The sequence below is a fragment of the Platalea leucorodia genome, assembly GCF_965183815.1.
Source record: "Platalea leucorodia genome assembly, chromosome: 4".
NCBI lineage: Eukaryota > Metazoa > Chordata > Aves > Pelecaniformes > Threskiornithidae > Platalea > Platalea leucorodia.
In genome coordinates this window covers 98,928,538-98,943,154 of record NC_138826.1, presented here as the reverse complement: position 1 = coordinate 98,943,154, position 14,617 = coordinate 98,928,538, and the positions used below count along the sequence as shown (strand labels likewise).

Sequence of the window (14,617 nt, the reverse complement as noted above, 5' to 3'; positions counted from 1 at the left end):
TATAAAACAGTGTTTAAAATGTAGTTTTGTTCCCTCTTTCTGAATAGACTTCCACTATTACTTTTTACCAACTAGTTCCATTGAAAGGTTTCCAGCGTTACAGGTAATGTAAAGTCCATTAGGTCAGGCTCTTCATAGCATGACATGCAGTAAATTACAAGTGCTTCAAGCAGCTCAGTGAATTACAGTTCATCACTTTGAAAGGTTCCCACTACAAGACTACAGATATCAGATCTGGCAGTTAGGATCCAATTAACACTTTGGTCAGAATAATCAGATTGCATGTGTAAGACTTGTATAATTCGTTTATTGCTTCCATGCATCTTCTGTCTGTAGGTAAATTTGTTGCTGTTATTTCAAAGCTTGGAATCAGTATTTCACTTGCCTTTAGGTTATATTTCAAGTTCTTTTGCAGTGCAGTGATGAACTCTCCCTGTTCCAGCAATTTAGATCACTTGTCCTGTAGATATTACTGCTTGAGAAATGGTTTGTTTCTGGTGGTTTTGTTTTGTATTCTTACCATGTCATTATATGTCTAGAAAAAAATTGCTAGCAATTTTTACTAAGCACATTTTATTTAGTGTAACAGTTTTCTCCAACGTGATCATTGTGAATCTCACAGAACACCCAGATATACTGTAAATGACATATGCATTGACATTTACATGTGTACTGTCATGCGAAACCATTTCCTGCTACACTGGATATAATACTATAACTGAATGAAAACATTCTGATTTTGTGATATCATTTTTCAAGCTATGGTCAGTGTACATAAAGGTTCTTCAGGATAAACCTCGGCAGTGCAGAGTAATGGATTTCAAATTCTGTGTTCTTACCTAGTGCTTTACGGCAAATTGCACTTTCAAGTCTTACAGGCAGCGAGACTCCTTGGAAAGACCTCGACTTGCCCAAGGTATCCCACCTTGTCCATGGGAGAGCAGTAATGAAAAGATACACAAATGCTGGAAGTTTGAAATGCAGAAACTTGTGAACTGGCTAAGCAAAAAGATCAAACACTACTACCACCCCGCTACGTTGTATTTCCTATGTCAAAACATGCTAGTTGTGTTCAAGATACTCTGTCTTTTTCCCCTCTGACAGCTCTGCCCATACAAAAGTCAGGTATATCTGATTCATGTATACAGCAATGTGTATTTAGGCTCTTCATCAATATATAAATTTCTAATACTACAGGAACAAGAATTAAAAGAGAAATTTAAACTTATTTCCCAGTTTGAAAGTGTTTCGAGAACAAACATTATCTAAAGCTTTAGGGATTAGAGATGTGAGCAACGGGATATGAAGCTCTAGGGCAACAGTACAAATTTGCCCCAGGTCAATGACACCCAGGAATTATTACCAGCTGAAACTATTTGATGGCCAATAATATTCCAAGTTTCCAGTTTCCAGTCCAGTTTCTAATGAGCTACAGTCCTCGTAAAAAATTACCATCATAATGAACTACAAGACCTACAGAAAGCTCGAGGACTGTATGGCTTACAGACTAAACCAGCTTTCTGAAAGTGCTGTACTATTTGCGTATCAGAAAACCAGATCCATCTGCACTGTTTCCCTCCTACAAGACAATGCCAGCAAGTACGCAGACTGCCTGCAGCCAGGCAAATCACAGCTTGTAACTTTAACAGTTTAAATTAGGAGGAGTGTCTATATACTATTTATACAGTTAAGAAAGAGAGAAGCTCCTTTAGATGGCAATTCAGACAGAATAAATTGAGCTCCGTTCTGAATTTTGAATTGTTCTGTGCGAGAGCTTGAATCAGGCGAGGAACCTCCCGACGTAGGCATGTAACAACATTCGGCCATGAGAACACTTCATTTCCTTACAAAACATCAGTGAACGACTGAACCCCACAGAAGTGAAGGAGAACTATCCATGTGTAGCCATTCAGAGCCACCAAAATTATTATTAAGGTGGAAGTGTATGAGATACCCTGTATGCTTTCAAACCAGAACTGTATTACCTACAGACAGTTCTTAGTATATACATAAATAGGTATCAATTAAAATGTTTTATTAATCTTACTTAACTGTTTGAGAAAATCAGTATACTGTGCTAAATGATGGGATTATTTAACTGTTGCTGTGTTTCAATTCTCAATACACACAAGATAGCCTTAGAAAATTTCAGCAGAACTGCTGACCTTAGGTTTCTATTTGTTTAAAAAAAACCCAAAACTGACAATAGCACATTGTATTTTAAATGATTTAATTTGATTCTCTAAATTTCCAACAAAATGTATCCAAACCAGTTGAAGTACTCCTTCCCCCCATGCCCAAATCAAACCCCATCCCAAGATGATACTCAGTTAACCACCACCTTAAAATTTTCTGCATTTGCATTTTCGTTATCCTGTAAAAATGTGCAGCAGGCTGAAGGCTCTCATCTGTATTCCTAGGTCTTCAAGAAGTGGATAATTGCTCTGACCCCCTCTAAGAGTTTCTGTTTTAAGGGGAAGTAAAGACTAGCCAAGAGAAATAGCTTTCCTAGTTCAGCAGAACAGCTCTTCTCTCGCCTTTTCCCAGTTTAAAGCAGAAGAGTGTGAAACAATTCTTGCAGATACAAAATGGAGGCGACTCCACTTTCCCAAAGAAAAGGCTTCAAATAGTAAACACAAAAAGAAATACAATTAGAAAATAATTCAGCCCAACTAAATCTTGAGTATTTGAAATGTTGACTTTGAATGTGTTCCCTTCTTTTCACCAACTAGCCAGGGAACCCCAGGTGACCAAAACGAAGCATTTCACCTGGTGCCAAAAATGGGAGAATGAATCAGGGTCTATTTTGTAACTATGGAGGTTGTGATTATTTGAACATGCATGATCAGCATCTATGTAGTATGATTTTCAAAGCTAGACAATCCCCAAGCCAGAGTCCCAGTTAAGCATATATGTATAAGCACCAGACTTTCAAATCTGTGTAGGCTGATGTTTTTTTGTGCACTGAGACACTCTGGTGCCTTAGTCTGCTGCACTCCTCAGAACAAGGATAGACACAGTAACCTTTCTGACCTCTACTTTGCTGCATGTATAGGAGTTGAATATTGACAATCTGATTACATGCATATAGTGTTGATACATTCCGGACAGATTCTTCTCCTGTTTATATCCACGTACACACAGTGTACTAAAAGGCCATTGAAGTCAACAGTACAATCCCAGTGGAAACTGATATAAATAAAGTAAGAGTCAGGCTCAATGTTATTGTTGAAGCTGCCCTTTTATAAGTGTTATATATATCATAAGGCTGCATGGTGCAGAATGCAGCTTCCCCTGGAGGACTGCTGAGACCTTACCTTTTCACTGGGCTTAAAGATGTGGAGAAGACTGCAATTTTCACTTGTATGATGCTTAGAAAAACTGGCTCATTGACAAGAGGAGGAGCCAGGGCTTTCTCCAGCTGCTGTTTATGCTCATGTAATAAGTCTGGCCACACTGTTTTATGCCTAAATTTGCGCATGAGCTTGCTTATATATTCTGTGGCTAATCATGAGATCAATTAGATATTAAGAAAGTATTTATTAAAAATGAATATTTAAAAATACATTTTTACTGGTCTTGAGATTTAATATTTTTTTTTTCCATTCCTCAAGCAACAACATGCAGCTGTCACCAACAGGAAAATACAGATAACTTTGTATGGGACCAAACGGCAGATCACAATTTTTATCTCCAGCTTACATAAACATACTCTAGGCATAAACTGTGGCCAGTGCGTGGGTTACAGAGCTACTCTTCTACAGAGCTGCTTAGTAACTCAAGGGTTACAAAACCCTTGCACATAAGAGATAAGAACCCCAGCTAAGGACAGTTTCAGATGGAAAGGTAAGAGATCCAGATCACAATGATTTGGGTATCACTGCTACCTTGCCCAGGACCCACAAAACATATCCAAGGTTTCCATTCTAAATCCTGCCCCCTCTCCTTTGAATCTTGGCAGCCATAGGAAAGGCACATGCTGCAGTTGCAGAAGATTGAAAACAGAGTATCCAAGCGTATCAGTAGTGTACCTTATGGATGTTACTGAGGTAGAGATAAAAGAAGCATTTTCTGATCTCAGCCAAAGTAGCTTTTAATAGTAAAGTTCCCTCTTGACCCTGCTGACGCTGACAAGTATTCTATAGCTCTATGTACATTCATCAGGAATGCACGGGTATGAACTGGTGTTGCTTGCTCCTACCTCTGGATAAAATGGATGGACCCCAGTCAAATTTAAGCAATAAAGACTATCATTTGGCCCACGGAGCAGCTGACATATGACCACTTCTCAGGCTTTCAAGAAGGAGTGTTGGGAATAGTCCAATCCACCTATTTTCCTATCTGATGGTTGAATCAAATCCCTTATCTATCCACCACACTGACTTTTAGGCTCTTTTGTACAGTTTGTGATAAAAGGGGGCCATACCACCAATCACGAAATGCAGGTCTGCAGCCTAACCATCTGCTTCTTGGAGCCTGAAGAGCAGATGAAGCAAGCTGCTTTTAGCTCTTCACTGCTAGAAAATTAATCCTGTGTGCTATGAGACACTGAGTGGAGGAAAGCCGGCTGTAAAGAGAATAAGGAGATGATGCAGTCACCAGCTCATTTCAGACCATTATGATTAGCCCTCCCCGTCCAGCTCTGGCAACAGCCACAGATTAAACAGTGAAAGAAAACAGTGACCAGCACTGTCAAGGGAGGCCAGAACTAGGGCAACAAAACACTTGTCAGGCCAGGCAACTTTTGTGTACCCATTCATGTAAATCTGAACTTTCCATAGCAATTTTGAAACAGCCCTTCATTAGTTAAAATTTTAAAACCAGTGCTGCAGACTTTAGAATAATTTGTCAGCACTTTTACTGTTTATGTGTCTTTGGGGTGTATAATGGAAAGGTGGGGTTTCTTGGACATGAGGAAAATGGATTAATGGATCTTTAGTGAATTAATACATGGTCTTCACACTTCTTCTGTAGGAAACAGTCCCAGTAAAAAAGTATGTACAGAACTTTTTAAAAGGAAAATAAATGAGGCAATGTACAACATTTAGTGTAGGGTTTGGATTTTTTTTTTTTTTTTTTTTTTTTTTTTTATTACATGGATGCATTTACAAAAATGCTCTCAAAAGGTTTGGAGGAAGTATGGAAAGTATATTCCCATATGAACATGAGCTACAAGGACGGTCAAATGGAGGACTAAGATAATCCTTAGTTTTTATTTGATAAACAGCAGCCATAGAACAGTCCACATTCTACCAACACGTTTAATAATGTTAAAGCCACAATGTCCTATTTTCTCAAACCTGTAACATACATTTTAAAATACTGACTCCCGCTAAGGGAGGGAGGTACACCCAAAGGCTCTTTGCAAGGCCTCATGTGGACTACTCTAACCAGGATCAGAAAGGCATAAAACTATCCTGAAGCCACCCTAGTATTAATTCCTCAGGCTGAAAATTCTCAACATTTGCAAAAACCTCAGATCTGATGTCTGTATACATATCAAGTATATGTGCATAATCATCTGCTACTCACTTTCTTGCAAAAACACCTGCTTGGCATAGGCATAGGCATTTACAACCACACATGCACCTAACTTTTGCTTTGTTTTAATGTCCCAGCCAACTGGAAACCACTGCAGCATTTCATGTTCTTGTGATGTGTCATATGAATGACAGGATTTCAAATTTTCCTGTTCTATAAATACAGCCTGATTTTGTTTTGCTATCTGTCTTGCTGTTTGTTCATACAAACACCTAATTGTAAAAAAACGGCAGTGTTTGAAGACTGTAGTCAGATCTGTCCCGGTGTACATACTGAATTTTCTGCCACTGTTCTTATACTATATACCATCATGTGGCAGTTTTGCAAGAGATGATATGGTTATTAGCTTGAGTACTTTCTAGCCTTTTCAGAAATAAATAATATAGAAAGTGAGTAACAGAGCAATAACTCAATCTTTTGGTTAACTTTAATAAGGAAATGTCGTAAGTGTCATCTAATAGAGAAAAATGCTTATGGAGATCAGAAGAACTGAAGTAGTAAAATGAGATCCAATGGGAAACATAAACTGTAACATGGGATTTTGTCACAGCAAAGTCTCCCTTTCTTTGTCCCATACTAACTCCCACCTCAGATGAATATACAAAGGTATCACATCATGAAGCAATCTATTAGGTACCTGAGCCTGACAAGGACCTCATTAGAATATTAACTTTAATAATCTCATAGTATCTTATCATGAACCAGTGACTCTTAGACCAGGTTTGTACCGCATCATTTTAAGCATCTGACTGATATATCTACTTGCCCTGGGCACTTCCTATAGACAACAGAAGACAATGTGCAAATCCATGGACTAATCCAGCCCATGTAAAACCAGAAGTGTCTATGTCTGCCTCTCTTTTCTGCTACAGACACAGATTAGACTGACTCTGCTTCTAACAGGGGTATCTAAAGTTAAATGCCTTAGGTTAGGCAAGATGAATCTGGACTTTTTGCTAGTTCATGTGAAAGGCCACAGGGTTCCTGGGTGATAGTGGCAGAAAAACTGTCCTGTGTACCGTGTGTTACTCTCAAACAACAAAGATTCCCACGAATAACTCCATTAACACAGAGACATCCAGAAAACAATACAGAAATCTTGCAAATAAACTGGGGTAAATATAGTTTCACAACTTCTGTCAAGAAGAGCTCTGAAAGCTGTCCATAGCTTCAGCAGCTGGTATCCTTTCAAAGTTTCTGCTAGCCTGGTGACTCCCACCAGGCTTGTAGCCAGTCCCTGCTCCTGCTCTCATGGTACAGCTCAAAGCAGCAGTTTCTTCAATACGCAGCTCCTCTCCCCAAACACACTTCCATCATCAGTCTTGGGAGACTGCCAACGCACAGTATATATTTAAGTACCTTCCATTTACTGAAATGTCACCTCCTTCATTAGACACAGGTGAGTGTCTCTGTCCTTTCACTGTCTTTCTATGTCTCCTGCCAATGACTTTTTTTGTTCAAGACTATGGAAATACTGTATTCTGTTTTCTCAGCCTCTGTTCTTAGTTTAAATTAATGCCTAGGCTTAGCATCAAAATACGAAGCGCTACCTAGACATGAGGCAAATTTACAGTTTCCTTTAGAAATCACAGAGTGCTCTCTTCGGCCACGGCTTAGGCATGCACTGCAATGAACAGTACAGCTGAAATCCTCCCAATTCGTCACCTCGTGAGCACATCGGCCATGGCAAAGCAATAACTTTTCCAAACTACAAAAATTATAGACAATAAGCCTGAGTTTGTTTATATTGAAAATTATGGCAAAATGATCTATCTCCAACAGGAGCCAAATTTAATATTGGTAGAGCGTATGATATTCATGAATTAACTTATGGGAACACACAATTTGGTATCGGCACATACAATGAAATGACTGAAGGAGGAACAAAGATGGATCTTTAGTAATACACTTGTTTAGAAACAAGTTCCAAGTACAGATATTTCTTACCACAAAAAATGGAACTAAAAAGACCCAATTTCTGTAAAAGGTTTACTAAAATAGAGCTAGGAAACATACATAATTTTTAAAAAGTTTAGAACTTCCAATGCAAAAAGTATTAAAATTACTTTCTTTTATCATTTTAATAACAATGTCTGATTTGTCAAAATAACAGTAAAAACTCTATAAATATCTGTTAAGGGATTATTCCAATAGCATGAAAAACTCCAGTGAAGAAATGACACAGAATATAGAACTGTCATCACGCATTTGCATATAAAAGGCTGTTTAAAACTGACAGGCACATAAACAGAAAATACATGCTATAAAATTAGTCATTTTTAAGCATGGATCTTTAAATAAAGCTGGCAGAGCACCTTCAGTTTAGCTAACTCATTCTCAAGAGGAATCACAAAAATGGTGCAGCACCTAGCAACACATTTTCTTCAGTCTTGTATACAGATAACAGTTTGATTATTACAATATGTGAACACATCTTCATTAACTTACCTTCAAACACTGTTGATATTTCTTGAAGAATATATTTTTGTTAAGGATGTCACTACACATTCATAAAATAAAAGTATTATTTATCTTTTCAAAAGATTATCAGAACTGTGATTTATTAGATAGCGGAGGCTGCTTGTCAGGAAAAAACATATATAGCACTCCCAGGGATACCAAACAGAATGCATTATTTTTTAAGTTCTTATGATGTAAGGTTTGTAGGGAAATGAAGAGCTTTAATAGGCCTACCAGGAGAAGAAAAACGTTTTGGACTCACAAGTCCTTTCAGTCAGAAATAGAAGTAGCACACTTCAAGCCAAGCGCCGTATGAAACAACACCCTAAGTTTAAACTAATGCAAACCATACAAAATGCATATTGCTAAAAAAAAGCAGTTCTGACAAGCAGATAGGAAAAAAAGACAATATTTTGACACTTCTTAAACTGAAAATGTTGACTCCTTCAAAAAGACACAAAAGTGGGTTTTAATGCATTTCATTTAAAGGCTGCGATGGCCAGGGCTATGTCCCACGTCCCCTTCCCCCAGTGAATGAGGAGAACCTGGACAGGGGCTGAAACCACAGTAGGGACCTGCATTCAAGAGTCTGACTTGTCAGGAGTGTTGGTTAACCAGCAGGCTCCAGAAACTCAGTCTTTTCTCTCAACTATTCTGCGCCAGGTCAATACCGGCAGCCTATGCACTGAGCTAGCAAGTGCCAATGGCTCCCTCAGCTCCCGGAGCAGGCTGACAGCTGGCTCTTCTCCCTGCTCCCCCTTACTTGAATTCAACCCCCTTAGTCCCTACACCTCAGAGAGCAACCAGAGCCCTACGATGGAGAAGAGGATGGAAATATCTTCTCTGTTAGTTTTGAAAGTAACAAGCTTTTAAGTCCTTATTTTTTAAATCTGTTGTTCAAAATTTCTTTTCATGTAAGTGCCTAGCATTTAACAAAGCAGTACTTTCCAAGGCTCTCCGAGCACTGTTTCACTGAAAATTATAGATTCATAAGAATTTGTTTTTATTTGGCTCTCTAGACACAAAATCAATTAGTCACAAAGCTTTGATCCTATGAAAATTCAGTATCACTTACATCATAGTGTAGATTTGAAATAAGCACAGAACCTTCTGCAAGATTTGAGCCATAGACTTCTGTAAACAAGTATTTTCTGAACAAACTTCTATTTGCCTCTCACTTTTATTTAGTTTTAGAAACTACCCAGAGATTATCTTAATAGAATTCAGATACTTATTCTAAGAGTAACAGATGTAGCTTCTTTGTCATACTATTTGGATTACTCATAAAAAAACCTCACAAACCGATGTTCACTAAATATACACATAGGCATAATTGCTGTAACCACTCATTAGCAATCTAATTTGAACTCATTTCATTAAAAGAATCAAGCTAAAATAAAAGTATTTCTTGTTAAAAAATCGTTATGCAAATTGCAGAACAAGAAGATACCTTGGCAAGTGAGCTACCCCATCCCTCTCTTCAAAAGCAGAATAAACTGCTTTGTTTCTGACCGACACTGGTCCAAAATGTTTTTACAAACTTCAGGCAAGGGAGATTCCATGACACCCCCAGCAGTCTATTCCAACACTTTCTTACTTTGTTTATATTCCAAAAGTTATTGGACACTTAACACAATCCTCCATTGCAGCAATTAAAGCCAATTATTATTTGTAGACATGTACTTACAAGTATAAAAAAATCTGTGGATGTTTTGCAAAGATATAATTAATGATGACAAAAATAATGCCATTTACTGACAAAATGAATATTTTGTAACGGGATGGTAAAAACAAATGCTTTTCACTACTACTCTCTTATTGAATTCTTGCTACATTAATTAAAACTTCACGAGCTGTTTTCATGCTTGACTTTATCTTCCAAACATAAGAAAATGCACATTTGTACCGAAATACCTGATCCAGCCCTGGAATCAGTACTGACCTGAACTCAGCATCTGCTTTGCCCCCCAGTTTGACAGCAACAACAACCGGTCTCCCTAGAACCGACCTAGGGAATGAAGGTCATTGCCAGACCTGGGCTTACCAAAGTCCAGAAGTATTAATTTAAATACTGTATGACCTAGAATATTATCCTTTTGACAAAACACAGTATTACAGTTCACATATATACAGTGTTTACAGTACTCCTTCTAAGAAAAAGATCATGTACTACCTTCTCATTTTACCAGAGCTTCTGCAGCTCTTCAGGTCTGTAAGAAGACACTGAGACCTGTCTTTAAATTAAAACTAATAACTGAAAACTTATTTTCCATTTGGAGGTGCAAGCAAGTTCAAAACTACAGTGTTTCATAAACCAAGACTAAAACTATAGCTCAGGTTTTCAGCTGCTACAGCGATGTTTCCCTCTTGCCCAAATATGCAGAAAAGCAATCCAGTTCTGAAATATATAGAAAAATGAGCAATAATCAGCAACATGAAAAGGAACTTCTTTGGTTCACAAGCAATTGTGAAGGGTTAAAAATATTGCTTGGCAGCAATCCAGGTTTTTTTCTCTTTAAAATCAAATTTTACAATATGTATTTATAAAAATATTGGTGAAGGAAATTTCAAAATTAAAGTTTTGCTTTGATGCAAACCTGACTTTAACATTATGCACCTTGGACAGACTTTTAATTTGATATTAAAAATGTTGTTTTGAAAATGTAGGAATATTTCAGCTTCCTCAATATCTTTTTTTGATTCAAAATTCACGTAACAAATTTCAGAGCATTTTAGTACTGAAAAGTCATAATTAAAAACGTTGTAAATTGAATACTTAATGAAGTTCTAATGAAATATTCAACGTTGAATCAATTGTATTGCTACTGCTAAAATATTTCACCTTTTTCGCTACGTTTTTTCACTACATTTTTGATTCAGTGGGATAGTTCCTATTCCCAACCGTGGCAAACCTTACAGAGGTCAAAGATATCATTTTGCCAAACTCGTAAAGAAAACCCAGTTTACTTCATTTGAAGAATTTTCTATTTTATGGGCATTCAGACTCAGTTACAAGTCACAACAAGTGCTACAAAAAAACATTTAAGGAGAAGAAAAAGAGAGATCTGAACGGTCAACTCGATTAAAAAGAGCAGTTAAGGATTATTACTAAGTTGTTGATGATAGGTATCTTTTTACTTTCTCTATAAACTTTATGAACACTATACAAATATCAAACAGTGGTAACGAACACAAGGAGATTAGACCAGTATTTACACAAGGAAGGAGAACGCAGATAGGACACCCAGGTAATAGAGAAGGGGACATGCTGTTGGCACCCTCTTGTTTATAGAGTTGCTGAAGAGGTTTAAGCTGACTATTTACCTTTTCTTGGCGAAGGAGCGAAGCTTTGGGGGCTGCCTAAAAGGGTGTATACGTGCATCTATCTGTCTCCCTGTCAGCAGCGATGACCCAGTCATTACTGCGAGTTTCTGAATGGCAATGAAAGTGGCTAAAGCCATACTCTTGCTAAGTTCTGTTAAATGTAAGACATCCTGAAGTAATTTTTTAAAGGAATGAATTTTGAATGAAACCAAAGCACATCTCCCAACTTGAGATGCAAAGGCACTGAGAAATGAACAATTAGAATCTCTCCATTACTTTGTAGGTGATGGCACGATGTGTGGGTTTTGGAAATGAGCTCCGGTGGGAGTTCTGGGTGCACAGAGCTTTGAAAAAACCATCTCCACAACCCCCAACTCACCCCAACCGTCTAGACTTCACTGGGCAGGGAACATTAAAAGGAAGGAGATTTCAGGCTGAATAAAATTTACACTTGCAGTAATATATACTGTGGGGATAGACTTTAGTTCTTTAGAAAGTGTCTAACATTTCTCTGCTTTTTATACATGGAGGATGTAAAGACAATTTATGAAGAACCACAAGAATAACGTAACTAGATATTTATGACTGCAACACCACCAGTACCCTCGTTACTTCAGTATCTCGACAAAATCCTCAGAGGTGGTTTATACTTTTTACTATGGAGCACAAATGCCTCTTGCACCAGCTAGATTTTTTGAACGGTGATAGTGTGACATAAAAAAGAAACTGAAATTCCAGAAGTTTGTATCACATATAAAGTACATAATGTTATATCTATTTGGCCAAATGGATTAGCAGGCTGGATTTGTGAGCATCTGGCTTTTGAATATCTTAAACAATTTTATAGCAAGTTTTTCACATTGTACAACCTCTGAGCATGCTATACTACACTTTCTATAACATATTTTCACAAACTCCTTTCTACTGTATTTCAAAGTCCTTGTGTAACATACTGAAGCGTTAAATAATGAGATATATATAAGCCCCAACATTGCACTGAGACATATATATGTATTTATATATGCATATTTTACATATTATTTATATACACACCAAATGTTAAACATGCTACATATTCTAGTAAAAAAAACAAAGTTTGACATATATAAACACATCCTTTTAATTTTTGTCTGTCTCCCCTGTTCAAAGATAAATGGAAGAGCTACATAAATAATAAAAACAGGAAATAAAACACACTTTAACTATCCATTATCAAGGGAATATTGTTTTAACAAGATGTATGGAATCACATTATCATTCTATTAATTCAATAATCTTGATGTTGTTACAAGACTGAGACAGTGATCAAAACAGGGGATCATTCTTGTACATAAGGACCACATCACTTAATGGGACAGAGATGTCACATAAACTAGAGTGTCAAAAAGACAATAAATATAGGACTGAGCTTGTAGTAGCAGTGAATTTAAGTTGGCATACATGGCTCCAACAAAATAACCGATATTTGATAAGCATATAGGTATGGCTGGTTTTGAAACCGCTATCCTTATAGTGCTGATTTCATGAAATTCCTCACAAATTGATCTTTTATTTTATACTCACACACATTCAAAATCCGTACATACTTCCTATTGACAGTGGTTCCAAAGGTCTTTCACTAACTCAGTCTTGCAATGACAAATGTAAGAACACCTTCTCTTCTTTTGAAATTAAATGAATATTCATGGTAATTGTTATAAAACGACTTTACCCTTGAGGACATTGGTCCTCAAAGTTTGCATGGGTTTTCAACTAAACCTGTTTCCTCTGAGAAATTTTAGGAATTATTCTTCATGACTCAGTACACTCCTGCTTAGTAACCGGTAGCCAAGTTAACATTTCTTACACCTTGTTTTCATTCATATAGTTTTAGTCAAAAAGAATAGGCTCTGGGCATGCAATTTCTTTTACTACTTGATTTCTGTGTGTAGCTGGTAACAATGCCCACCCTCCCACCTACATGGCATACCAAAGTTTGAGATATACAGAAATTCAAGGTAATCACCAACTGGTTTCAGTACACATTCTTCTACTCTCACAGCTTCTAGACCCTGCTGTATATGATTTGGTCTCACATCCATTATGAAGATATTAATATAACGATATAGCTGCCGGAAGACCTGAAGTCTAATGATTTTTTAAGCTGTCGATAGGTCTGCAGGTAAAACACCAAGACTGCCCCTTACGTATATCTTTGAATAACATGTCTGTAAGACAGACGGATGGAGGCAGTTTCACTTCTGCTAGTTTTAGCCTTAACTACTGCATACGTGCTGCCTTTGATTTTGTAGAGTTCATGACAGATACATCCTATGAAACCACATGAAGAGAACAGGCTGCAATTGAACAACCATGTGCTTAGCTACCTGAGGTCATAAAAAAGGTACTATTGTAACTACAGTGCTACAATGCAACTACGGCCTATACATGTGAATAAAAACTTGGAATTTTAGGTATGTCTGTAAGTTACATACATATTTATGTATATGAACAAACAGAAGATGGAGGGGTGGCATGGTGATTTAACAGATCAAGGATGCCACATTGTTCACAAATGGCAAATTCAGACATAGGCCAATTCAGGACTAAATACTGAATCAGACCTAAGTCCAGGTATCTTTTGTACGTTACTACTAAACGCCAGCTTCTTAAGGCTATCAGCATACAGGACAGGATTTTCTGAATGAATAACCCTATTTCTATTTTCTTCTGTTTCTATTAGGATCATAGAGTAGCCACCATTACAATGTGACAATTGCTGAGAAAACATTGACTTTAATAGCATCTGCGGTATTTGGTATTCCTCAGAAACCAATAGTGGGCAGATGCCCTTCATTCCATATCCCATACTTCTGGAAGTTGTTACACAGGCAGTAGGTATGAAGTGTATACTTTTTCAGCTCCAGCTCCAGCACCAGATTTATAGAATAGTTAGTGAATGCAGAGCTAAAAGTTTGGGAACGGATTACCACAATCTGACCTGAAGCAGAACTGAAATGGTAAAGCTGATTGAAGAAGGCAAACGTTTTCTTAGAAAAATATTTTCTGAATTCTCCCAGATTTCATCCTTAGCGTTAGGTAAAACGAGATTATATAGCCAAAGTCTTTTTGTACTATTTCTCTCTTTGCAGATTAATTATAGTTGATAATGAAAACTATCATCAAGCTAGCTGCAGGTAAAATAAAGTTTGCATGGCCATCATATTGGTATTTCAAAAGCACAGGATGAGTCTGATACCGTGACATTTAAAAGGCAAAAAGTCCCACTTTTAGTTGCTTTACTGCTACTTTG

The 14,617-nt window shown here is 37.3% G+C and overlaps 1 protein-coding gene across 8 annotated transcripts in view; it reads right to left on the bottom strand.

Moving 5' to 3' along the window:
* Nucleotides 1–14,617, bottom strand: part of FOXP2 (forkhead box P2) — a gene marked incomplete at both ends in the record, with an annotated part of 196,228 nt that overhangs the window by 71,274 nt on the left and 110,337 nt on the right. The gene's annotated exons all lie outside the window — the stretch shown is intronic.